At 44.1% G+C, this 27,271-nt stretch overlaps 1 long non-coding RNA gene across 2 annotated transcripts; it reads left to right on the top strand.

Annotated features, from left to right (window-relative positions):
- Nucleotides 1–1,113: 1,113 nt before the first annotated feature.
- Nucleotides 1,114–27,185, top strand: LOC135306570 (uncharacterized). 2 transcript variants are annotated; one of them, XR_010367358.1, is made up of 4 exons: nucleotides 1,114–1,312; nucleotides 16,619–16,703; nucleotides 25,931–26,063; nucleotides 27,149–27,185. It is a non-coding gene; the product is annotated as an uncharacterized LOC135306570 (long non-coding RNA). The 2 variants fall into 2 exon arrangements; XR_010367357.1 differs by lacking the exon at nucleotides 16,619–16,703 and having other exon boundaries at nucleotides 1,117–1,312.
- Nucleotides 27,186–27,271: the final 86 nt, after the last annotated feature.

Here is a 27,271-nt window from a genome sequence, read left to right as displayed (position 1 = left end):
TTTCTTAAACTAAGCTGTAATAACAAGAACTATCAAAATTACATTTATTTATTATGCATTTGATCTCCAGGTCCACAGCAGGGTTCCAGAGATTGGTGTCCAGCTCCCAGAACCATATGATTATGCAAGACTCTCCATGAAAACACATTTCTATCTTAGCAAACTGCAGAGAAAAACTGCAGAAACAGACTCAAAATCCAGAGGAAAGAAAGCTCCCAAGTTAAATCTTTGTTTCCTGTTACTAATAGTATTATTTCTAATTGTGTGGTTGAAGTGCATGATCTTTGGGGGATTACAGTAAAGCTAAACAAGAAATGTCACAGGCAACTAGGGAGAGGGGACATCAGGAACTGAAATTAAGGTCAAGGCAGTAATTCCAAATCTAAGCCCCAAGGCAAGAAATACCTTCGATCTCAGCACTTCTCAGCTGCCTGTGAAGTTTCTTTGCTGACAGCAGTGTGACTGGCTGGGAACACTGAGGCCAGAGTGGGGCTGGGAGCTGCAAAATACTATGAAGGCAGCAGAGTCCTGACAGGGATGGGGGTGCTCCCCCAGATTATCAAGGGCAGGGCGTGCCAGCCAGTGAGATGTATGAGCCTTCTGCCCAGGGAGCTGCCAGGGAGCTCCACAGGGATGTGCAGGTACAAGCCCTCTCCAGTGGGACTGTCTCCACTCCACTGGGAGGCAACACAGCCACAGAGCTGGCTGGCAGCTCCTCTGAGAGTCAGTGGGTGAGGGGGAACCCTCAGTCTGCTGGGGTTGCTGTGGTATGGCCAGGGAGCACATCTCAGTGCTGGCCTTGGCAGTGGGGACTTGGAGGCTTTGTCCCTCTTCCTTAGGAATCTCTGGTCCTGTGAGACTGATCTTGGCTCTCAGGTGGATGAATGGAGATCTCAACTTGCATGTAAGGAGGGAAAGGAAACATGAAGGGAGTTACTTATGTGATCTTAAGGCATGGCCACACCCTGCACAAGTCCCTGCATGTCCTCTGTGCCTGCTGCCCCTCAGTTCTCGTTCTTTCCTACAGGCTCCATCAGACTTGCTTGCCATGAACTGCTCCCATGGGAGCCGTGGGAGCTCCAGGCCTGTTCAAAGATGACATGTCACAAAGACCATGTTGCCCACACGTACAGGAACCCCCTACATGAATCAGTCAGCTGCAGAACTTGGGAGAGGCTCATCATGCTGAAATTGGCATCAGTGCCTCTCAATTAACTATCACACTAAAAATAGATCCATCTCCCTTTTTCCACGTCTGGGCTGAAGTCTAAATCATTCCCAGAGCCTGAATTTGATGGAAGTCCTTTAGCAGGTGGGTGTGTTGGTTAGCATTGTCTGAGAGGCAGCTAGAAGTGATCAGTAAGGCATACACAGGCAGGCAGAGCAGATGGAAAAGGTTGTGCTTGGGATCACTCACTGCAATATGGGCATGGCTTGGGATCTGGATGTGTAAGCCATGGATTTCACCTCACATGGATCCAGTAAGCACACATCCACTTTTCCCACTGACACTGAAAAATTCCTCACCCCACAAGAAGTCCCATGGGACTGGAGTAATCAAATAGTGTGGTAATTGAAGATTGAAAGACCATCACTGCCTTCACTAATAACAATGTGTTGTTTGTAGCAGTGGACCATAGTAAAAGAAGTCCAGCCTCACACCACAGGCCACAAAAAAAATAGAGTCCAGGGAGTACCAAAGCTAACTACACAGCAGCAGTGTAGAGGCACAAAAAGGACCCACGAGATAGGCTAGAGTAGCCTCAGCCTATTTGTATGGAGCTGAAGAAGAGATGAAATCAATCACACATCTTCTGTCTGAATTTGCCACTCAGCTGCTGCTGGGGCCCCTGAATAAAGGCTGTAGCTTGCTCCCAAAGCCAGGCAATTCCTTCCTCAGTATATGCCAGTGGATATGAGCTTTGGGCTGTCACAGTAGGTGTTTGTACTGCTGGCCAAGCTGCTCTGAGGTTCCATCTCCCCTCTTCCAACTTCTCCATCCCTTCAGCTTCCACTCCACAAAACAAATTTCTGTCATTTGCCATCACCCTGGGAGACAGCAACTTGCAGCAGCAGTGCAGGAGACACATGCAGGTGTGAGAGGGTATTCACAAGGGGCTGCTTTCCCTGGAGCAGTGTGACATGTTACAGTGTTCTCTATGTGCTGGCTGACTCTCATCACTGAGGCCCAACGAAGCCAACAGGAGTGCTGTGTCAACATGAAGTAAATATTGTCAGTTTTTCTGTTGCACTGATTAATTTTCATTTTGGATGGGGAAACTGAGGTGGGGTGATGCCTCCATCCAGATATCATCACACTGCATTGTCAGCAGCACAGCTTACTCAAGGGTGATGAATCTTGCGTGCCTGTCTGTAAGTGTTCACTTCCCTTGTGAAATACAGTGCTAGCTCTCAATCAAGGAACTTACTTCATTAAACTCTAACCTAAACCCATGATTCATTCCCTGAACTAAAAGTTGTGCTATAATGATGAAGGGTGAGATCTATCTCAGTGTGGAGTAGGTCTGTAACAAGACTAAAATACCACCTTAACACCATGAAATAAGGCTGTTGTTTTACTTATTCCTGTAGAGAGAGAAATTGCCACCACGGGAGGAAATGCAATAGTGTGAAAGGAGCTCACAAAGAGATCAAATATTCATGTGCAGGCTCTTGGTCCGGAGTATATTTCCTAAGGAAGGCTGGTGGAGCAGTGTTTTATTAGTAAGTGGGAGGAGGGAGAGCTAGTAACTCAGTATAAACAAGCTCTGTGCATGGGCCTTATCCCACAGACATTCATCCATCCATCAAAACCATTTGACTCTTTGCCCTCTTTTCTGGCAAAGGGGACTGGTGACTTCTCCCTGCATGGGAGCAAACAAGGTGTGCACAGCAGTGATTGATGCACCTGAGGGTTGAGACACATCAAAGAGCCTGCTTGCTGCATTTTGAGTCCCAGTGAGCAATTTATAGAAGGGTTTATGTAGATAAATAACCAGGGAGATTTATGTGAAGCAATACAAAACATATGTTTTTGGCAGCAGAGATGTAGAAATGCTCAAGGACTTGGAAGCTGTGAGGCTGAGTTATTTGTAAAAGTGTTCCTGTTAGTAGGATTTATTCTGGGGCTTCCTTTTACTTGGCGTTGCCTCCAAAAGGCTGCAGAGCAAACAAGCCTAGCAGGATCCATCATCTCTTTTACTGCGTTGTCTGAAAGAGTTTCAAGCATATAGCTTTAACACCAGAAGTTTGGTCACATCACCCCTAGCTGGGGCTGGGAACAGGAAAAAGCTGAGAGCAAGGAAAAGCAGCAGCAAAGCAAACAGACCTCCTGGAGATGGAGGTTGGGTGAGGTCAGACAAGTCCCTGGAGGGACCCCGATATCAGCTTGGAATCCCAGCCTAGGCACCTGGCACTGGGTGCTTACCTCTGAAAACCTTGCAATCCTGCCATGGCTAGTGTGATTTGAAGGGAGAAGGGGAGACAGTCTTGGCCTTAGCTGGAAAACTGGGATGTAAATTTGAATATGTCCATCACATCAGGTGTGTCTGTGGTAATGGGAATAAGTTTCTGTCATGTATTATATTTACCTGGCTTGGACATCCCCTTCAATCCTGTGTCCCTCTGTCTGTGTAGCATTCCCATTGCACTGAGATCCAGTCCCTGAACCTGGCATGGGCTCATTTTGCCTGCTGAAGGTTAGGAGGAGGCTCAGTGCTGTGTTAGTGTGACAGTGAGCCAGAGCCTGGGTGTGCTCTCACCGCTGTCCCACCCTGAGAACTCACAATCTGAGGAAGCTGCATACCCTGGACCACCCTCCTCCTGCTCCTTTGCTCTCATGGGATGGCACAGAGGACTGTCAGAGTAGACAGCTTAACAAAAGCTCTGGAGTCAGAAGAGACTCTCTGTGGGTCAGACTGCAAAGTCACCTGCTATCTCTCTTGAGGGTGCGCACCAGGGAGAGCTCACAGCCCTCATACCCACTCCCTGCCCTCCATGCAGATCCTGACACCTCCACTCGCCTGACAGAGGGGCAGATCCCCTACCACCATGGGATATTGCACAGGAAATGGATATTACACAGCCTGAGCTGCCTCATCATTTATTTTTCAAGGCTGAGCTGTTTCTGTTTCAGGAAGGAACAAAGGAGTCACTCAAATTATACCCCGCTGTCCCCATAAGTTGTGCACCCCAATGCACACTGATGTGCACATATATCAACAACACAAGGATAAGGCTGGTAATCCCTTCTGGTTGCAGGCCACTTATTCATAAAATTCCTCCCTACATATCTCTCTGTCCCCTGACCCTCTCTCCTCCATGTCTCTATCTCCTGGTGATGGAGGCCGATCTTGGTGTGCCAGTGCCTGTTATTTTCTACCATAAGCAGAAAAAAATATCAGCTGTTTCAAGATAAGTTGTGACTGCTCCTAAATCTTAGGCTCCCTTTCCCTGTGCAGGAGTGCAGAGCTTGGGATTTGCTTGGCAATCAGCCCTCGCATCGATGGGAAAGGCCCCCTGCCCTCATGTGTGCTCACCACATGGGCCACTTTATTTACATAGCTGGGTCCACACATTTATATTTAGTATGTTTGAGAGGCCACCATGGAATTAGAAAGCTAAAAATGAAGATGGAACAAAATGTATGGAAATTAAGGGGGGGATAGGAGAGGAGTGAAAACTGAGGAGGCTGGAGGTGACTCCAGGGCTTGCTTGGCTGTGTGACCATGAATGCCAGAGTCTCCTGCTGTGAGCAAAAGGACCAACAGAAGTTAAGGTCACCTTTGGATATGAACCCAGATCAGATTCAGGCCCTTCTTCAAACATTCTTACTCGAATACAACTTGAAATTGCAAAACCAACCCAATCTTATAGACTACAAGACGTCTATATATCTGTCTATATTTACCCTGATTTGGAAATTTTTAGTCACCACATAAGTCTGACCAGAGTTGGGTCTGAGGTTTCTCATTGCAATGCTTTAACTCAGGTGTCTCAAGTGAGCACCCAGGAGATTATTATTCTGTCCCCCAGTAAACAGACCCCTCAAAAAAAGAAAAAAAAAAAAAGAAGCCATTTGGTGAGTTGGGAGTTGATTATGCATTCATCTTCCTCCCACACCCTGCACTCATGGAGGGAATAGGGGGGATCTGTTTCTGCCAGCATCTCCAGTGGCACACAGCCTGCTGCAGCTCTAGTGACCTCTCACCTGAAAGGCCTGCTGGAGGTGGTGTGTGATGAAAAACAGCTCTGGTTCCAGCTGAAACGTTTTTTCTTACCTCAAATGTATTTATTAGAAATGTTGGATTCAGTGCAACTCATTTCTTCCTTTAGTAACTATAAGCACAGTAAATTAAACTTTCATGAATCTGAAGTACATAAGTCTCCTTCAAGCTCCAGGGTCTGTTTCCTTGGGCATCCTGCACCAACAAGGGCTTTGCTGGTGGTGCTGGGTCCTGGGCAGAGATGGTGCTGCTCACCCGAGCTGGTGGTATAACTGGTACTAAATTATTGCTCATCACTCTTGTCCTTGGTAGATTTGTGTAGCTGCTGATTGAGGCAGGTTGTGAGCTGTGGTTACTGGGAGCAGGAAGGGCAGTGGGTGCTTCCCTGCCATGCCTGGGATTGCCCCCCACACAAGCAAAGAGGGCTTGAGGATCACCCTTGGGCCAGTTGATTGTTTCCACGAGCTGAGTGCCAGCAGTCCCCTCCCCTTGAGGAGGTAAAGTGCCCTCTGATAATATGTGCATTAATTATGAAGAGAATGAAAGACTACTTTCCCCACCCACCGGCCCTAAAAAGGAACTTGTTGACTCCCCAGCCTGTTTCATACTTTGCTGGCAAAAATAATAATAAAATAAAAAAAAACCTGGGGAAAATGAGCATGCTTTTGAGGTTCAAGCAGGCTCTGCTCCCAGCTGCCAGCTTCTCTTGAGCCAAGGCAAGCAGCAGTTCCCAGGAAGGCAATTTCGGTGTGTCCTGGCTTCTAATAATGCAGTGCTCTGTTAAGAAAAGGTGCTGAAACCCTCTCCTCTCTGCAGCCACAGCCATGGTGAGCCCCTAAGAAATGCCAGTCACTCTCCTGGGAATGGGGTTTTCCCATCCACACCGGGTATCCTGAGCACTGAGAGGAGCTGGGGCTTAGTGTGCCTGTTTTGATGCCGAGGCTGCCTTTCAGGAGTGCAAGCAAATACAAATTTCACTTACTGTCCCTAGTTCAGTGTCTTGACAGCCTTATGGAATAGCTGTGGCAGCATTTTTAGTTGATGGATATGAAATTTCCTATGATTGGGGAACACAGGATTGTGAATCTCCTGTAGTCTGTGATAAAACTTGTTCCAACTCTGGCATGAAATTCAAAGGCAATTTTAGCCTTTTTCAGAGAGGTAGAAAACAGTAGTCTTGACCAGAGGCAAAATTCTCCAAACTCTCTTACTCTCATATTTGCACTTCTAGCAGAAATTATTCTTGTTTTAGATTTTTTTGTCTGCTTGCAAAACTCTCAGCTTGAATCTAGCAACATTTTCTTATGAGACAATGTTGCATCATCTAGCTCCACTCAGAAGCCACTCAGTTTTACTCCTCAGGGTGTGAAAAGTGAACTGAGGGGAGATGATATCCTATTTTAAGAAATATTATCTGTACTGGTTAGAGATTTTCTGGGGGATTAGCTTTCCCCTTGGCATCAGGAGAGATAGAAGTGAAGGCAAGATTTTGCCTTGGTGCTCTATGGCCTTGATAAATCAGGCGCCACAAATCACTGCTGTTAGAACTTAAAAATTTCACATCCCTTAATGGGTGGGAGGCAGAAGTGCACTATCTTTTGAGAAGATCCTCCTGTATCTTACTTGCATGTTAATTTAGCAGCTCCCGAAATAGCAACCTATAGTACCTAGATTCATAATTCATAATTAAAACTCCTAACAATGTTCAGGCTCCACTGTTGGTTTGACCTCTGTGCCTCTCCATGAGCATACATCTCAAGGGATTCTTGCCCTCTTCTCAGGGAGGGCCCTGTGACTTATCCCATTAAGTTAACAGAAGGTCATATAATAGTCATAAAAATATTATGGATCCCTCCCACATTCCTCACCCATGGCAAAATACTGCTACAGGGAACAATCAGTGCTTTTTAGCTGGGCATCCAATAAATCTGGAGGGGTATTAGGCAGAACTGAAGCTCTACAGCTGCTGGGGTGGAGCATGAGCACAGATGGATAGCTTGGAAAATGGGGTTCTTTTTTTGCCTCTGTTACTGCTTGGAAGCAAACCTGTGTTTCAGATTTTGCAATATCTTTAAGAGGTGTAAATGTTCTATTTGTTAAAAGACCTTGTTTTCTGTTTATTTTTCGGCTGTGTTATATGGGGAAGTAAATTCAACAAAATTGAAGTAGTTTTGCAGAAGTGCTGTTCTGCTCGGTTGCTTTCTCTGTAGTGGTTAAGAGGCTTATTTTGTATGGGACCTACCCAAAAGCAATCTCTCTCCAAGCTCCCTGCACTGCTCCTTGCTGAAGTCTCACTGCTGCCAGATGAGCAGCTGTGAGCTTTGTCCCTTGGATCCCAGGAGCAGCATGTAATTCAGGCTTTTTGAACAGAGGAATTGCAATGTCTGCTCCAGGCTGTCCTTCTCCTCAGCTCCAGCCCACCGAGTCCTCTCCATCTGGCTGCTCTGGCTTGGGCTCTGCTTGCAGCTGAGGACTGAGTCGTGCTGGCATTGTCAGCCCAGCAAGCAGCCAGGGCGTTTCTTCTCCCTGTGGTGCCTGAGCTTGTCTCATGGGCTCATTCCTTGCTCCTTCCTAAGCCTCTGGGAAAGACCTGGGGGAATGTGGTTCTTTCTATACACCTGTTATCTGATCTGCTCTGGGTCTGAGCTGCTGTGGGCTCCTAACCTCTGGGTGGGGTATTTGGGGTGAGATTTGTGCCATGTGCAGTGGGATGATACTGGTTCCTGCTACTTATGCCAACACATAAGGGGGCTACAAATTTTCATGCTGCTTGGGGCTCCTTCAGGGAAACTTGTCTGACATACATGTTCAAACTTTCCTCCTTCACACGCCCCAGTATTTGCTGGAACCCCTTGGTTCTCTTGTGCTTTGTCTTAGCATGTACAGGACACTGTGCCTTTGCTGAGGACTCTGCCACCATCCCAGCTCTACCTGGAATTTGGGTTCCACAGCCCTGCTGAGTCCTGCATGTTGTACCTCAAGCCAAGCTTTAGCAGAACCTTTATCTATGAAATGCATTACATTTTGTTAAAACATGTCACAAGGGTCAGGAATGAAAGGATGCTGCTGCCATGTGACTGAAGTCCCTGCCATGTTCTGAACCCTTTGCATGCTCTCATCTCCTTGCTATCGAATGTTTGTTGTGCTTAAGAGGGCAGCAAAACAAACCTTGCCTGGCCTCTCTGGAGCCAGTTGTGTGACAGTCAGGAGACTCAGCCAGCAGTCAATATAGCTGTGACTAACTCCTGCAATAACACAACCTTTCAGGATGAAGAGTGACCTTCATAGGCTTGAGTGTTTCTTTATGAGCAATAAAGTGTAGTCATGGCTATATTCCTAAATGATTTCTCTATGGATGGCAAGTAGCTGGAAGAAGTGTCTACAGACAGAATTAGCAATTTGAAGAAACTGAGGTGTGCTCCTGCTCTTGAATCTTTTGAAAAGTTTCTGCAAGCATTGAATGAACAAAGGAAGAGGCTGCCAGGCTGTGTGGCTGTTGAAGAAATTCTTCCTGCTGCTGGAGGTCAGAACCTATCAGAATTTTATCCAGAAGTGAATTAATGTGTTGACAATGTGCTGCAGGGGTAAGGTCACATGCAGCCTTAAGATTTTTCTCAGGAACTTCTTTTGCTGCTCACACAGTTTTCAGGCTGAAAAGATGTGAAGAGAGCAGGATGAGAGACAACTCCAACTCCTTGCCCGTTAGCTTTTTGGATAAACTTCAGATTTTAGCATGGGGGTGCCAGCCACACTATCTAGGAGAGAAGCAGTCTAATTTGCTACATCTGCAGACTAGTGGGCACCTTTGGGCTGGGGTGTGTTAGTGAGGAGTCTCAGCCTTGCAGGGAGTTTGTGTCCAGGCTGGCACCTCTGGGATGCACATGCTCACTGCTCACAAGAATGCACTGGGGACATCTCCTGTGCAGGTGTTCTTCTCCATAGGGCCTGGAATGAGCAACTGTAGATCAGTTGTTGTGCAGTTGCAGGGTGGACTGTCCTTGGAGGATGTCTGTCAGCAAGGTCCTGCCTAATGGAGAGTGAGGCTGGTCTCTGCAGGGATCCTGGCCAGCGCCTCAGTCTTGGACATCAGCTGAGCATCAGGATGGGGGCCCACTGTGACCCTTGCTCAGGCAAAGGCCAGGCAGAAGGAGAAATCAGAACTCAAGAAAATAGTTTCCCCAGGGAAGCTCCTGCAGGAACAAAAAGCCAAAGCCTCTGTAACAGAGCCAAACATCAATGAAGGAAAAATCTAATTACCCCTTCTTGTGGGGTTTGCAGTACAGGAAATGTGGCCCTCTGGGACAGATGTAAATATAGGCATAATCTAATGCCATACTTGCCTGAAGTCCCTGAATTCAGCATCTCCCTATTAAGCAGTCAGTTGGTTCTAATGGGAGGTTTTGAGTTGGAGGTGCTGTTTGCTTTTTCCCCTCTCTCCCCACCAGTCTGTGCACAGTGCAGTAGGTGAAGGCCAGGGGCATTGTAAAATAATTGGCATGAGTTACTTCTCTTGATTCCTTTAGCTCTCTACATAATATGATGATGTCTGTAATCTCCTGGCTGTTTCCACAGCTATTGCTGGAAAAGAGTGTAAAAAGGGAGCCCTTCAGGTGTGGGAAACTGCCCTGAACAGCAGCCTGTGTGTCTCTCCATGCTCCCTCCTGACTATGCTGCAGCCTCTCTTCAGCAGAGGTCTGCCTCAATTTGAGTGGATTTGAGAGCTGCAAGACTGGGGTCCCTTGCCAGTCCTAGTGATTTTTGCTTGTGATTTGTTGCTGAAATCTTGAGAGCCGACAGGTCTGGGTTTGCTTTCCAATCCTGTCTTTGTGAGAAGGTGGGGTGGTCCTGGGATGGCAAGTGCAGGTCCATGACCCAGTTTCCACAAAGGTGTATAAGGTTTGTAGTTTCAAACTGCTGAGAGGTGCTTCAGTGTAGCCACATGAGAAAAGATGTTGGAGTGCATCAGACTAAGGGTCAAAGAGCCTTCAGCAGCTGTGATCTCCACAACTCTTGCTAGAGTGCAATACACACACAGTCACTTGGCAAAGGCTTGTCAGCAATGGAACCTGCCACTGAGCAGAAACTGCTTGAAGAAGCCACATAGCTGACTTGGGCTCAGTTTGGCTTTCCCAGCCAGAGGTCTGTGCCTTTAGGAAGTAGTGTGCTGCCTGAGGTGTGCCAACGAGAAAATAGATAAGTTTCCCTTGCATGGGGTAGAAACCCAGAAGACTGGCTGCAGGGATGGCATTTAGCAGGCAAAGGACTACTTCAAATGAATCTTGTTGTGTTAATTGACTGCTATCCAAGTGTGTTTTCTCACCGTGCTTTCGAGGACTGATCTAGCCGGATGCAAAACACTCTCCTCTGAAGGAGCAGCTGTGTGTGCTAGCTGGGTTTGCTTGGCTTTCAGTCCCAGGGAAAGGGCAATCTGAGTGCTCAGCTGTTCCTAAAAAATTGCTGGCGAGGAAAACAAACTAACAGACACAGCGGGGATTTTGTAGCATACAATCGAGGAGCTGAGATCTTTTCCCCCAGCAGAGCTCAGCACCCGTGTGCTCCCACACAGCCTGCTCTCTGTGCAGGGGCTGCGTTTGAGCCCAGCCCCAGGGCGCTGCTTTCCACCCTGGGCAGAGCCTGCAGGGCAGAGGGGCTCTGGGCACTCAGCCCCTGCAGCCTGGCTGCAAAGGAGGGCAGAGCCCAGCCAGGACTGCAGAGTGTGTTACTGTGGAAGTTTGGTTTACTGACCATAGAATTTGGGACCAGAAGTCAAGACATCTTTTTCTATAAGATCTGTGAAGGTTAGACAAGAACTCATCACACCTTGGTCCATGCAGAACACTGTCTTGTTCCTGCAACAAGCAGTGGAACATCAGACTGCTGCTGATGGGAGAAGAGGGTAAAAAAGTAAGTGACCACTTCTAAAGGCTGATTTCATTTACTGCTGAAAAATTGCCAGCCTGCCTTCATAGCCTTGTATCCCCTGGGGACCAGCAACACCAGTTTATGCAGTTGTGTGAGTACCCACCAGCTTCTTCAGGCTGGTGCTCCATGGCTCTGTCATGTTTAACCGAGGGAGAGCAGGAGTGGGTGAGGTGATGTTACCCAGATCCCTGTTGTTTTGGGAATCACCCAGCGATGCAGGCAGCTCCCTGTGCTTAAATGAAGCTCTTGGTAGCAGACTGATAATATCAAACACTCAGTGCCCTGGCAGCACTTCTGAAAGCCAAACTCTGGAGTGAATGACAAAGTGTTTTTCCATTCTTTGGAAAGTACAAACTGGTTTTCTTTTTGCTGCCCCAACTCTCACTGCATGTGGGGGATTTGTTTATATTAGGCTGTGGAAAGGAAAAAGAAAAATCTACATGTTATCTCAGAGCTGGGCAGATTAATCCAGAGGAAGATTTACTTGAGTGCAAATCAAAGGCTTAGTTTTGTTGGATAGTTCTTCAGCGTCTTGAATCTAAATCCATCATGTTATCCCTGCAGCACTCAAATATTTCAAAAGAATTTGGAAAGTTTGCAACCAGACTGGAAGGTACTGGGTCTATTTCTGTCTTTTTTTTTTTCCCTGTTCTTAGGACTGCAACTCTGCTATCTTTTATCTAATTTATTTTTGTTATTTTTAGTGTTCAAGATATCTGAAGGCCTAAGGACGGCTGCACAAATTAAAGGTACAACCCAAATCCAGGACATGCACTCCTAGTTCTGTGTAAACAGATTTTAAACTGAGCCTATGCAACTGATGTGCCCAGGATTTAATGAATCAGGCACATTAGGAAGTTGTTGGGAGCAGTAAACTCTTCTCCTGATCAATGATTGTTTTTCATGTGAGTGATGGGAATGGCAGTGGGCTGCTGCTTGTTCTGACACCTTCTGTGCAGGGAGGGCTTTGGAAGTGGGTAACACTTTCATTCCCAGCTTCTGCCTTTAAATGATGAGTGTACAGAGAATATGTGTCTCAATATATTGATAGTTGGAGATGGGCAGCCCAAGAAATGTTGGCAGAGTTCTGAGATATAGCAGAATGACATTGTGGCTCTGGGTTATTTAGGAAGTTGGGCAGGATCAGTTCTGGGTGTTGACAGATAGTTTATGGTTTGTGTCTAGCAGCTTGGCTTCCCGGGCTGATTCTTGTGTCCAGTGTGATCTGGAGGTATTCCTAGTGAGAAATTGAGCCCTGGCTCCTCTGTTGCTTCCACATGGTAAGCTGGAGAATCTGTCTGCTTTTTCTAGGCGTTGTGAGCACTTTTCAGTTGATCACATGTGTGCAAGTAAAGTGATTTTTAAAAAAGGTATGACCAAATAGATGTCAACTGCTGATGCAGCTCTGTAGTCTGAGTGAAAAAGAAAGCAGAGTGGTGCTGAGGCTGAGCTCCACATCTGGCTGTCAGGCTGCAGGAGCACTGAATGCAAGGGGCTGGCCTAGAGGAGATGGGGAATTCAGACTCTGAGCCAAAGGCACTGGGATCATGGGGAAGGGTGGAAAACCAGGTGCAGGAGCAAGAGTGGTGTTTCCACGGGGTGATTCCAGCAAAAGGGCAGAGAGCTTAGGAGATAAAAGGTTAATTAGTGAGAGCTTGGGGTGTTGTTTGGTATGTGTCTTGTGTTGGGAACTAGCATCTTTAATGAAGCCTTTTCCTTTGGGATTTAAATGCTGGGTTCAAATAGCAGTCAGGACAAGAAGTTTTGTTTCCCATGTCACATCAAACTGCAAATGGCAAGATATCCAAACAAATTGGCCGCTCACATTGTCAGGTGCAGAAGGCCGAGAACTGCCAGCCAAGTCCTTCCTGGGCTCTTCCTTTAATTTCTTCAAGTTGTTAGTGTGTGTAAAGGTTCTGACTCAATCATTTCTGCTCTGGGCCCCTATGGACCAGCTTGTCTTCCATTTGGCTTAGGAGCACTGAAGCAAGTCTCAAGTGAGAAGCCTTTTTGTCCAGCAGCCTTGAAGCAAGGCAGTTTTCTCCTGCATGTTTTGTGCAGCTGTGGGCAGTCATGCACACTCCCAAATTTTTAAATTCTTTATTCTGTCCATATTTCTGGCTCAGGCACCATAACTGAGAGCTGGGCAGAGTATTACATTTGCATTGCTGCTACAGATTTTTGTCTTGGTGCTGATGCTAAAAAAGGTAGCACTTCTATATTGGCAGGATGGTCCAGTAATCAGTGCTTGCCTTTGCTCCACCAAACATAAAACTGGTGTTTTTCCAGTGCTAATAAAAGGTGTTTGCTACAAAGGGGAACTCATGAGCAGTTTTAAAGATACTTTTTTCTACCATAATGGGATTAACCATGGATTTAGTGTCTTCCAAAACATTTATCAACAAAATGATGGATCTGCTGCTTCATTTGTTATCAACTGCACACAAGGATATTTGGGAGACGTACTGTTAGTACATTCAAAACCATGAGGAAGTTCTCCAAGTGATTTCTTTTTTTTTTTTTTTTTTTTGGGTGAATCTCTCCTGCTGAAGTGGATGGCAATTCTCATGAGTGTGAGCAAGATGAAATCAGTTCACTTCTGCTCAGATTACAATAGTTTCTGACAACTTTCTGGAAAGCATAGATAAATAAGAAACTTTTTCATAAGAAACCTAGATAAATGAGAATCCTCTGATATGGAGGCAGTGCCCACTTTGCCAAAGGTTTCTTGGAAGAAAGTTATCTCTGGACAAGAGGCATATCTGGGCTATTCAGTTTTTTCACCAGCATTGTTGAGCAGGGTGAAAATGTTGCCTATTCCAGAAGGGGTAGATTGGTGTGATTTTACCCATAATTTGCTGTTAGGTCAGATATTGTTACTTAGGTAAAAACATGCCAATTATTTTTTCAATTTTTCAGGGTTTTCTCCTTTTCCATGATATCTGTGAGTGAGAAATTCAGAGCCTTGTATTCTGCTTTTCATGTTACTTACCAGATACATTTTATCACTGCTCAGATCTTGTTGTCATAGTTCTCTGTGCCCAGGTGTGAAGGTTTTTTACCTGACTCAGATAAATCTTTTGTTTTAGTGGACATCAGAGAAAGACCAATTATTTCTATAATGTCTGCTTTATTTGGAAAATCTTCTTGGATCTTCTAATCAGCAGGCTGTAGAGATTCTGCTCTCCTGGACATCCTTGTACACGGTATTCTGGAAGGCTATTTGCACTTAAAATTGGATGACACTTCATGGTTGGCTGACATGAGCACGTGTCTGACATTGTAGCTGGCCCAGCTTTAAAACCAAGTTCCCAGCTGTAGCTGCCAAAATCTTAATGGGATATATAGTATTCCTGCTGATGGCAGAGGTTATTTTCAAAGGGGGCTCAGATGGAGGGCTTGTTCTGTCTCCAGTCCATGGGATTAGCAGCATTTATGGACATGTGTGAATATTTGCAGACTCAATGTGAAATGCTAGACTGAGGATTTCATTAAATATGTAATCTCTTGTCATTTGGCAGCATATCTATGGCTGCAAAAAAGCAAAAATTTACTTCCAGGCTAAGATCTATTTGAAGAAAAATAATTTTCCTGTCTAACATTTCTTTGACTTCTTGTAAAGATGTTGTGCTTTGTGTATGGCCTAAGTCACTTGTATAATCCCCACGAAACAGTTGTAGTGCCAGGGCTGACCCACCTACAATACTGGTTCCAGCCACCATGGGAATTTACCAACCTCTGCTTTCCTCCTTGCTTTTCAGCTGCTTTCCTATTCAACCTCTTGCTTAGTATATTCCCTCATGTCTTTGATGTTAAGCACTGTCAAACACCTTTGAGTATTTTGAATTTTTGAGGGAATTTTAGGGCTTGAACAAGTTATGCTGCCTTTATATTGCCTTCTGAATGCTCTGCTAACTTTGTTGTCCTAGTTAGTGCTTCATCCAATTCCCTGCCAGATGTTTTCTCAGACTTCATCCCCTAGGAGGTGCTCTGAGATAATTTCCCACTGTTGATGATTAATTGGCAAGTCTGTCTTCTGTGTTTGCTCCTTAAATCCTTGTTTAAGCTACAGCAGGATGATGTGCTAGTTTTCTTTTTTTCCATAATGTAAAACTTGACAGCTGAGACACTCTCTATAAAGGAGAATCTCTTCATCTAGTTCTTTTGTAATCAAAGCTTGGGAAAGAGCAAGGTAAAAAAAAAAGGTTTCTGGAAAGAGAGGAAGTTGCAGCCTAAACCTGCTAAAACACAGGAGTGCATAATGCATTGCTTAAACTGTAAATCCCAGCAAATATCCTTTCAGAATTTGCTCTGGGATTGATGCTTGGCAGCAAATCATGGCTGAAGACAGGTCTATTTTTGGCCCAGTTAGGATTTCCCTTCGTTTTGTAGCCAAATGCAAAACCACCATCCAGCTGTATTGCTAGATATAGCGCTGACCTTTTTACCTTATTGGACCACAGTTTAACTCTTAATTGAAATTGCACTATAATTACACCCTATGTCCCAAACTTGTCTGTCTCATGAAACCACTACAACATATTGGAACAATCTGTTCTCAAGCGATACAGAGCAGGCTCTGAGGAACCACTGTCTCTCATCTCTGCTGGTGGTGGTGATTCCTCCAGGAATTCCACCATGGCTAAAGCTGCTATTGAAGGAGGTGTTCACATTGGTGTAAGAGGGTGGTGAGGTTGTGGTTGGTTTCATGGGATTTGGCTCCCCCTCTTAACTCGCCATCCAAAACATTCCCATGAAGCACGAGGAAAAGGTCATTGGAAAAAACCTCTTTGAGATTTCTCAGCAAGAAGAAAGTGCATCTGTAGAAATTAGAAGTTCCTTCAAATCTGCTGTGGGATCTGCACAGGTCTGCTGAGCAATGTGCACTGTTTGTGTCAGTACACCTTGACCCTGGCTTCAGGACTGGAATATTTGTCCTGGCTGTATTTCAGTCCTGTAATATGAAAAGTACCAGCTCCACTACCTCTCAGTTACAGAATGGGTCAGGCTGGAAGGGACCACAGTGGGTCATCTGCTCCAACCTCTCTGCTGAAGCAGGGTCATCCCAGAGCACATGGCACAGGATTGTGTCCGGTAGTTCTTGATATCTCCAGTGAGAGACTCCACAACTGTTTGGGACAATCTGCTTCAGTGCATGGTCACCTTCCTCCCTCTCAAGGCATCCTAAAGGAGAAAAGGAGGTTGTTACATGTTTGGCTAAATCTCTGAATTGGGCAATTAGAATATCAGGATCATGAGGACAAATATGCTGCTTGGTTTAGCATGTTTACTTTTCTTTCTTGTAGTTCTGATGCTTTCCTGGTTGAAATAAAACACAATTTACACCAAAAGGCTCAGTGAACTTTGTGCTAAGGAATGCAGTGATGTTTATACAGAGGATCACTTTAACATAGTACCTTATGCTGTGCTTAGGAAGAAGGTGCCTAAGAATTTTGTAACACTGTTTGCAGACCTGCCAGCAGGGAGTGGGAGAGACCTGTCTGAATTTGAAGATCAGCAGTGAGTAGGATACTGCTTTCCACCTAACAAGACTAAGTGAGTAAAACATAGCTCCTCTGTACAGCTGAAATATCTGCAAAAAATTAAACAGCAAATAAATGCTGTAGCAGCAAGCCAGTTCTGCAGTAGTTATTTGGCAGATGATGTATGCAAAAACTCAGGGCTATTATTCCTTCCCAAACTCTGTCCAAGCTACCTTAAATGGTCTCAAGTAATGGGAAATCTGTCACTTTTTCCTGGACTCCTCCTTGGTCTAGGAGCCATTTCTTCCCATCAATCTCCATTAACTTTCCTTTGGTCAGATTCATACAATTATACCTTCTCTGGCCTTTCTTTCTCTGATTGCTCCTCTTTGCTTTGTACATGTCTATGAGAGCTGTACAAACAGTCAGTGTACCTGTAGGATAGTTACCTGTCCCAAGAGGAATTTGCCAGTGCTGAAGATAGGCATTTTTATTGTGATGGATGACCTTATGGAGACAAAGTGAAATGTGGAGTCTTGAGGACTTGCCTATAAAGTTGGGTAATTGGTTGCATATGAGGCAGGTTAATCACTGTCATAGTTTTGTGTGTTGGATGTACAAGAGGAAGGTTGCTTGGTTCTTTGGGGCTGTCTAGAGGGGATATGCAGAGTTGAGAAGATGCTGTGCACAAAAGATCAGTGTGGATAAATGGTGAATGCTGGTTAAAACCTGGGAACACAGTGTAAAGGCTGTGCAAACCGTGCCCTCAAACATCAGCCTTCACTCAAGATGGCATGGCACTGACAGGTAGATGTTTGTCATTAGTGTTATTCTGGGGGAGTGTACCTAAAACCAAGGTAGAACTTGGTGCTTCATTTCTCAGCATAGCTGTTTGTGGTCTTTAGCTCTGTGTCTTGCTGTTTTGTCTGTAAACTGGGGGGTAATTTGCTGCCCTACCTTCACAGGAGCTTATTAAATGTTGTGTTCATGGGGCACTGAGACTGAGGTGAGCAGGACACATTAAGGTGAAAGTAATAGCATTGTGCAGACAGTGGGGCTTAGGAGCCCATGGTGAGCCATCAAGGGGGAAAAAAGTTATGGGGAACTTTTAAATGAGTTTTATCTTTCCTGTGTGCTCATGTTTTGTGGAGCAATAGTTTGTGACTTGTATTTTAATGATGCCCACACTGGATGCTTTCCTCTGCTGTTCTAAGAGTCGTTTTGGCTCTTCTTGATAATTTTAGCTCAAATGGGGCTGGGTATATAAGTGCTGTGTGATAAAGTATATTAGGAGGATACTGGGAAGTTGGGAAGCAGATGATGCTCTCTGCACATTGAGATGTGCAAATGTTCCAGGCATTTTTCCTCTTCAGCTGGGCTGCACTAAGTCAAACTATCTGGGTGAACATAGGGACCAAGTGACAAAAGAGTAAATCACTTAAGAAATGTCAAGCCCAGAATTATGGATGTTATTTCTGTCTAGTTAAATTGAGGAGCCTGATGGGGAACTGTTTTGTCTATTGATGGAAATAGTTTCCCTGATAAACTATTTGCAATTACCTGTTAATTGTCTTCCTTCAGCTCCTGTCATGCTATCTGGAAATCACCAAAGCCTGGCTATTAACAACTGGCTTCTCAGCTCAGCAGGAAGACTGGGCTTCTGATTTGCTAATCAGAGTATCAGGCAGTCACTGCTGCTCCTCTTGTCTGGGCTTGAAGGTGAAACACAGCATGATTATGGTTGAGGGCAAGATTACTGCGTGGAGCACTCCATATTTACCCTCCTGTCTTGAAGAGCTGGCTGTAAACACAACTCAAGCGAAGCAAGCAGGGGTTGGTTTCTCCCCTTTTCCCGGACAGGATTATTTCTGCTTGGTATCGTCCAAGGTGCTTGGGAAATGTGCTACTCTGCTCGTACAGCAAGTTGATACTGAACTCGCACTTTTTGCAGTTTGAAAGGTCCAGGTGGAGCTTTCCCATCAAGAGGATTAATTTGTCTCGGATTGTCGTGTGTCTATAGAGAAGACAAAGGAGTAAAGAGTTTTCAGTAGCTAAGAAAACCGTGCAGCAAACAACTGCAAATCACACTGCAAATTTACACACTAATTTTCCTGGGAGCTCTGTATGAAGGCAAACAAATGAAAAATGTGAACTTTTTAAAGACAAGATATTTGTAAGCTGTGCATTCCTAGGGAAAGCAAAGATGGCTTTTCCAAATGTGAGTGATTTGAAAGCCTTGTCTGATGGGCCACAAACTTCCGCTAGAAAAGAATTTGGCAGGAGACCACACAGGATAAACTTCAGGCAGAAATCATCTACTGGAAGGGAAAGGACTCAAAACTCAGGACCTCTGGTGGGAAAAAGAGTTAGAATTGTAACAGGATGGTGACTGCTCTTCCAGTGCCACTGCCCCACAAGAAAACTGACAGGAAGGAGTAATCCCCTCTGCCTTGCTCACTGCATTGGGCAGAGACACCAAAGGCTGACCAGTGTTTAGGGCAAGAGGCACACAGAAATCTTTCCTCTTAATTGGCATCATGTCAGACTGGTTTCCTCCATGGACACTCAGATCATGTTCATTACCATAGAACACAAAACATCACATTAAAAAAATGTTTTCATCAACTTTTTTTTGTATGAAGCCAGGCTTTTTTTTTTTTTTGTCAGAAACATTGCAATTGTTTCACCAACAGGTTTATACAACTTAGATTTTGTTCAATGAAAAAATATTTAGGCACAAATCTGGGTTGCATTGTATCTAAAAATTCATAAGGAAGATGAGGAACAAATCTGCTTTGCTCCTGACTAATATGAGCATTTATAAAGAGAAAGGAATATTGTTAATGTTGCACCTTTGCTAAAATGAATCAGCCATCTGGTGCTCCATTTTTTCTTCAAAAATAATTACTGTATTAATAATTACTGCAGTTGTTGCCTTATTTTTATTTCCCTTCTGAATTTTGGGCAAATTTGTCTGGGACAAATTTTCTAGCTTTTTATAATTTAACAATGGCTGGAAACACAGAACAGAAGTTGGTTCTCTCTCATGTGACCAGCACTCAGCCTGGTACTTAGTGTCCACAGCCATGTCCACAGCAGCACCATGGTCCCATTTTTCACTGATGCAAACTGATGTCATCTTCCCCTATGGAATGTCCTTGCTGTGAAGTTGCCCCTGTCGTGTGGCTGCCCAATGTAGTGGAACTAGAATAAAAATGACGAGATTTGACAATGCCAAAGTAATTTCTTTTTAAATTTGGCCTATGCTTCAGGGTTTTTAGCTGAAGAATAGCTTTTTAGAAGAATAGTTTTTATCATTCTTCCCAAGAGTATACTTCTAAACAAATAAATATTCTTCCACCAATGTTTACAATCAGAAGGGGCAGCCAGAAAATTTGCAAGCAGTGAAAAATAAATTGTTCACTAAGTATCTTTGCCAACAGGGAAGTAGAGGAAAATAAACAGCATCTATTATGGAAGTATATTTTATTTGAAAGGTGTTGTCCAGTCCAGACTCTCGAAGACTTATCACCAGGGTTGAGGTGTCCTGGCTTATATCTTTGATTTATGTTTGAACTTGTTCACATTCATCCAAGCGTTGAGAAATGGCCAGTTTAACAAACAAAGCCTTTTATTCATAGCTATACAGGGTTCATATTGCAGTTTTGTGTACAGATAATTACATTGTGTATCTTGACACTATCATTTTTCATGTTTGCTAATAGTTGCTGTTTGCCAACAATTAGTGTCTTTCTGGGGACTTAACTGCAGGCAGTTGCTTTCTCTGTAATCATTTTTGCTTTAGTGAAACAGTTTTATTCTGATTTTGAGCATATGAGACCACTGATTCGTTCCAGGGATCTGCCTTAAAGTTCTACTTAGTTGGTGTGGTTTACTGGATGATGGACTAATCATGAAGAGAACTCCAGCTCAAGCAGTCCAGAATAATTAAAATATCACTGGGAGATCAAAGAGATGAAACACGAATCAGTCCAGTAGGACAACAGGGAGGCATAAAACTCAGTGAATGGCCTCAGTCTGGTAAAACAAGATGAAGGTCCTGGTCAGCTATTCTTCTCACAGTTCAGCCCCGTGGTGTTCAGTGTGTGCACTGCAACTTGTGATTCAAACAGGCATTTCTGTCATTACAAGAGCGCCACTTACCTTCCAAGAAAAAACTGTGTGGCTCCCATCAACCAGTGCACAATGAAAGTGAATCCTTGTGACCATGGGGCCAAAAGAAGATAGTAAATCTTTCAGAGAAGAGGGGAACTCTGGTTTAGAAGTAAATACAGGAAAAAACTTCTACATTTATTATATGCATGTCATATATCAGAGACAAACACATTTACTTGAAAAGGAACAGGCATCTGTTCAAAGAACCCTCCCTTCCCTGGCCAGTTGAATTTCCATCACTTCAGTCACTGTATTCAGCTTTCCTGCCTGTAGGAGAGAAAAAGGGCAGTGACAAGGGCAAAGAGTTGGAACTCCTCATCTTTCAATTTGCTTTTTGCAAATGCAACATTGGGCCTTGTTGGTGGGGAGGATAGTGCTGGAAGTAGAGCAACTCATCAGAAAATCCTGTCAATTTTTCATCAAACCTTGTTTTCCTCCCAGCCTGTAGGAGGTCTGGCAGACAGGTGACAAAGATGATTGCAAGCTCAAAGGTGATAACTCTGGCAAATAGGAATATTGAAGTTAATCGGAGCATCTTGGTTTATGACCCAACCATGGACATGCAAAAATCATGAAAACCTCCCTTTCCTGATGGCAATGATTCCAAGTGTGCTTTAGAAATGTTCTACTCCACTTATTTATCTACTCTATCTTGGATGGGAATTTTGTCTTATCGCCTTGCCTTACATGGTGTGCAAGCAGAAGAGCTGCCTCATCAGGAAAGAACTATTGTTTTTGCCCTTCTGGGGACATGGGGGACATTTAAGTGCATCTTTGTCTTGTGGGTGAGCACTTAAGAAAGTGATCAGGCACTGAATTAGGAGCTTAACTTCCATTGCATGCCTGTGTTTGGTACACTGACTGGCCTTATAAGATGGCTTCATTTATTTTGTTAACCTCAGCTCCTTGGGCCATGGTTGATGGTGTGTGGCAGTGTTAATCAAGTGTGTTATAGAGAATAATTTTGCCTGACGTTTTGGATCTGTGCCATGTAAGGAGAATATTTGGGTGGTATTTAATACAGTTTAAAACTCAGTTTGTGCTCACTGTGTGCCCTAAATTGATCAGACATGTTCAACAACTATCTAGCACTCCAAAAGCATCATTATAAATTAATAGTTTTCCATAACTATGAAAAGCAGTTAATTTGTTAACAGCCTAGTCACCAAATTCACATAATTTACCCTATTTCTGCATAACTGTCTGTCATGCTGAGCTGTGGATGGTATAGGAGAGAAGCTGCCTTACCAGGACAATCTGCAGGATGGCCATTGCTGAAGAAGGGTAAATATGAGCTGCCCTTCCTCATAGCTAAAAGTTTGTGAATGGTCTCTTTGTCATATACATGAGTATTACAAGAACCTCTCCTACTGACCAGCAGTTGAGAATCATTCTGCAGAGACAAAAGTGAGATACTGACAGCCTTGACTTGTACAGGTTTGTTGGACTAGCCATATAACGATTCTCTGGAAATTCCTTCCAACAAGAACAATTCTGTGGTCTAGGTTATATTGCTGACAGAATATTTGGAGCTCTTGGTCAGTTGGGAAATGATTAAAAAGTTTTAAAGGTGTTTTTTTGTATTGGTTACTCACAAATGAAATACAGATGTAAAACTGCTTGAGCTATAAATCTGGCCTCAATCATTCCTAACATTTCAACATCATACTGTGCAAAATGGCCTCCACTTAAGTAATTTCCAAATGACTGAACTTCACATTTTTCTTCTGTTATTGTCATCAACCTCACCAGATGTCATAATCAAGGAAGAGCCACTAATGAGAAGCTGCTGGTAAATTTGGCATGTCTCAGTCACTTCCATGTGAATACCTGGAGAAGACTGAGCATCTACAACAGCCAATGTGAATCAGAAACAAAGCTAAGAATAAGAGCATGGATGTGAGCTGTTCTTTCAAACCACTCTATATAATCAAAATAAATAGCCCTGTCAGTGTATACAAAGCAATAACCTGACTCACAAACAAGGTGAACCTTTCCAGTCTTGTGTTTCCACAATTGCACTCTACAGCTCGACCTAGAAAGACAGCTGTCATCTGCACCTCGGTGAGCATGATAAGCAGTGACTATTTTGTAACCAACACAAGTCTGTTATTATATTCATACGGCTCAGCTACAACACTGATAGATAAAAGGTTACAGATACCTTGGTGCTCCATTAGATCTCTTTTAAGATTACATGTATCAAGATGGCAAAGAATGATAAAATTAGATTGTTCTCTTGCTGCAGATATTGCAGTCACTGACTGAGTCTTTCCACAGTTAACTCTTTCTTACACCAGACATTTTCCAGATATTTGCATGGCTTAACACATCTGTTTACATATTTCCTCAACCAGCCAGATTTTCTCACTGATTGATTCTGAGAAAACCTATGGAGAGAGAGAGAGAGAATATGGAGAAAAAAAATGTGTGCAACATTTTTCTCTTGATGTATGTTTTCATCCCAGCTGCTCTTGTAATAGAGATGTCTGAGAGCATTTTGGACGTGATGAACTGTGACCTTCAGTGAACAATGGGCCATCCCCAATACACAGAGCTAAACTTTCTCAGACTAAGGATTGTCCTCATCCTCCCTACAGTGTGTAAGTTTCCTTTATGTGGATCTTCCTGCTGGAATAAGCCAAAGTCCAGGTCTGAACATTCAAATATCTTGGATAAAATCTAACTCCAAAACCCCTGTGACTGCACTTTATGATTGTACAGAGAAGTGGTTGTAAAGCTGAAACCTGTTTGTAAACAGTTTGTTGAATGAGAAGCTAAGTTACCACCTGCTCTCTTTGTGCAGCTTTCCCTTTTTGCTGTTTTGCTAGTTCTTGCACATGGGAGAATTTGTATTGTTGATGGAGAGTGAATTTTGAGCCTATGGTCAACATGCTTCTATCCAAAAAATAGAAATTTTTTTTGCTATTTAACTTTGAAACAAAGGTAATGTGTTTAAGTCAAGTAAGGTTATGTAGTCACAATCAGAAGTCATGGCATGTGCCCTGAATGACCAGACACAGAGACTAAGCAGTAAGTTGTGTGCATTGGGTAAACATGTGTTAAAACACAGCTAGGGAAGCACCTGGTGCTCCGGCCCCTTGGGAAAAGCTATATTTGGCTCTATTAAATGAAAAGAGGGATAAATCCCCACAATCTGCCTGGAGGAAATTTGTAAACAGGAGGGCTGGAGAAAAACTATATTGAAAAATTGTTCACTAGTCCTAATAATTTAACAAATACAGTATGGATATTTCAGTAGTGGAGAGGATGATGGGATGTGTGTTAGAGAAGGCTGGATTGAATCCAGGCCTCCAGGATGATTTTCTGTGACAGTTTGGTTAATTATAATAACCACATGAAAAAAGGCACATAAACTTCATCCTGTTCTGTTTTAAAACTTTCCCCAGAGCATAAGTCCTTCTTTAAAGGTTACCCTCTGATACGTAACACATCCCGTGTTGTTTTGCTAAGCTATGACTGTAATAAGAGTTTGAAATTTACGGCTTCAGTTGGTCATAGACTTGAGAAGTGTTTATTTTTTCTCAGTTGCTCTTGCTATGTGACGAACGCAGCTCAGCGCGTGCTGTGGCTGCAGCCCTGGGCTCTGGTGGTGCTGCCTTTCCAAGGAGCAGCGCAGTGGCTGCAGCACGCTGGCAGCGCCAGTGCCTCTCTGCCTTTACTGAGCAATCATTGCAGGCTCAGGAGGAGAGGCTGCAACCCAAGTCACACAAGGTCACTCCTGGCTGAACTGAAAATAAAGCCCATGTTTTAAAGGCAGCTTAGGAAAATTGCAGCCACTTATCCATATTGGTTTGCAGAAAGAGTCTGTCTGCCTATTTAGATGTGGTGGTTGCAAAATGGGGGGTTCCTTTTCCACAAGTAACTCATTTGTTTCAGTGAGTTAAAAATCCCTGTTTGGATAAAAGTCTGTGACTGCTGGCAGTCATTGTGATTAGTACCATGCTGCAAACAGCTCAGGGTTTCTTGCACAATGGGGGCTGCTGTGCATGAAGGATCCTGGATCTTCTTCAGGAGACTTTAGAAGCATGTGTTTGTATTTTGAGAAAAAGTGAATATGCTATATGGGAAAAGGAAACACCACTATTAATAGTAGATGTATATTCTGTAAATGACTAATACGGCAACTAAATCCAAATTAAAACTATGCTTCTAGTCATCAAGACTGATTAGTAAGTGTTTACTGTTAAGTAGTTGATTTATTTAGCATTTCCATAATATTCTTAACAACAGCTGCATGGCACTTTAAAAAGATTTCTTTCCAAGAAGGTCTTTGTAGCCTTTTGCTGTGGGAGAAGCTCAAGCTCTGTGCCTTGGCCTGCTGTTGCCTCCAGTGAGTACCTGCTCTGTGCGTGGTGGTCACAGGGTGGGTTCCCTCTGCTGCTGTCCCAGGCAAGCAGTGATTGCCCCTGGGGTGTTTTGGTTGCCCCTGAGGTGTTTTGGTTGCCCCTGGGCAGGCTGGAAAGACTGTCATGCTATGGGTAGCAGTGGGGGCCAGCAGCACTGCCTACAATGGCTCGAAGAGCCAACATGGAGTTTATTTTATTTTCTTTAGATAGATAGAGGAAGTTTGCAGTTCTGCTGTGTTCAAGGGAGGCAGGTCACCAGTTTGTTTTTACTGGTGTTAGTTGTGAAGTATTTTATTCTTCTTTTCATTATTTTTCCTTTGGTATTCTCAGTCTGGGATGGGCTTTCCAATTGGTGAGTCAGCTTCTTTTCTGGTTGTTCCCCCTTAGAATTGCCTATATAGGCTTCATCTGCAGCTCCTGGAATGTCATAGGGCTGTCAGTGTGTAGGGCTGAGGTGGGAGTGTTTGAATTTCCCTGTCTCTCCAAATTGTCCTCATGTGGAGAAGCTGGGCTGGGGGGCTCTGTTTCTAATGTTTCTCTTACTCACATGCATGAACATTGCTCAAAGGTGGCCAGGTGTCCCAGTTCCCTGCTGCAGCAAACACTGATGGTGTGGACAAGGCTCTTGAGACTGTTTCCAGCCTTTGCCATAGATAATATCAAAATTGGTGTGCTGTGTCTAGCAGTGCTCTCAAAGGAGTAAGAATGGAAATACATACTGCCTTTTTTTTTTTTTTTTTTTTTTTCACTGCAGAACACTGTGGGAGGGCTGTCCTGGACCTGTGAGGCTGTAGTGACTGTGCTTGTTTCGATCTCCCAAGAATCACCCAAGGATCAAGTGGTGATGCCTTTGCCTGCTGCTGAGCTTTCACAAGCCCCAGCTGCAGGTGGGTCCTTTCCACAGACACCATCTGGTATCTCCCTATACTGACACCATGCAGGTTTATATCAAGGATAAAGCAAACCTTAGATAGCATCAGAGAATCCCTTTTAGAAGTGCATTGAGAGGGCTGTGAGCGTGGGCCTCTGAAAATGCAGTGGAGACTTCATTTAATTACTGTGTGTCCAGAACCTCTGATCTGTACAGCCTGTAGATGTCTGCCTCTGTAGTGGTTAGGTAGAAAAACACCCAGGGCATTTTCACTGCAGACTCCACTCTATTTCCTGTAAGAGGATTGAAACTGCCTGCTTAGGGTTTGGCAGCATCCTGGACTGATAACTACTGGCCACACAGGCTATGGGACACACGGACCTGGGTCACAAGGTCTGCCAGGAACTCAGGGCTCAGGGAATAAGCTCACAGGCTGCATTTCAGTGTAAATTATTTCCCTCTGAAAAATATTCCTTTTTCAGGGCTTTACTGGAACATAAAATTGGCCCTTAGGAGGTGGAGACTGCTTCAGGCTTGCTGATTGGATTAAAATATAATTATTTCCTGCTCTCCCCAACTCACTTGGTACTCAGTTGGGGATGCTCAAAGAGGATGCACTCCCCTTGCCCAGGAGCTGAATAGGATTTCTCTTCATTCAGCGGAATGGAAAAGAAAAATAGAGAATATTACATTAGGGACTTCTATGTTGTTGTACAAATAATTGCTTGGCATCAGAGCAAAGCCAAGTAACCCCACCAGCTCACACCCAGAGTCAACCAGCAGCAGGAGGGTCAGGTTCATTACCTGGGGGATCCTGCTCAAATGCAGGCTGCAGTCCAGCAGGGACATGTCAAGAAAGAGTGAAGGCAATGTAATCTGCTCTGAGTGTAAAAGTTACAATCTGTTAGAGGAGGGAGCTTATAACATCCTGCAATGAGTGGAGTGAGACTGGGGCTGAAGGATGAAGGGAATTGGGGTGGAGATTTTCTGGCTTTTGAGGTTTTATGAACCTTGCAAACTGTTTTATGGGTTCACAAAACTAGTTGAGTCTGCAAACCATTTTTTTTTCTTTTTTTGTAATTTAAATCCTTTTCTTTCCAGGGCCATCCAGGTTAGCAATAAAAATAATGTCAAACAATGAAGTAAAGCTGAGTCTGTTCTGCAAAGACTAGAACATCCCACCAGAGACAGCTGAGCCACAGAGAAAAAGCACACTGTCTTTAT

This window comes from Passer domesticus, chromosome 8, assembly GCF_036417665.1.
Source record: "Passer domesticus isolate bPasDom1 chromosome 8, bPasDom1.hap1, whole genome shotgun sequence".
Lineage (NCBI taxonomy): Eukaryota > Metazoa > Chordata > Aves > Passeriformes > Passeridae > Passer > Passer domesticus.
The sequence above is the reverse complement of the archived record's forward strand: the minus strand, read 5'-3'. Positions and strand labels throughout refer to the sequence as shown.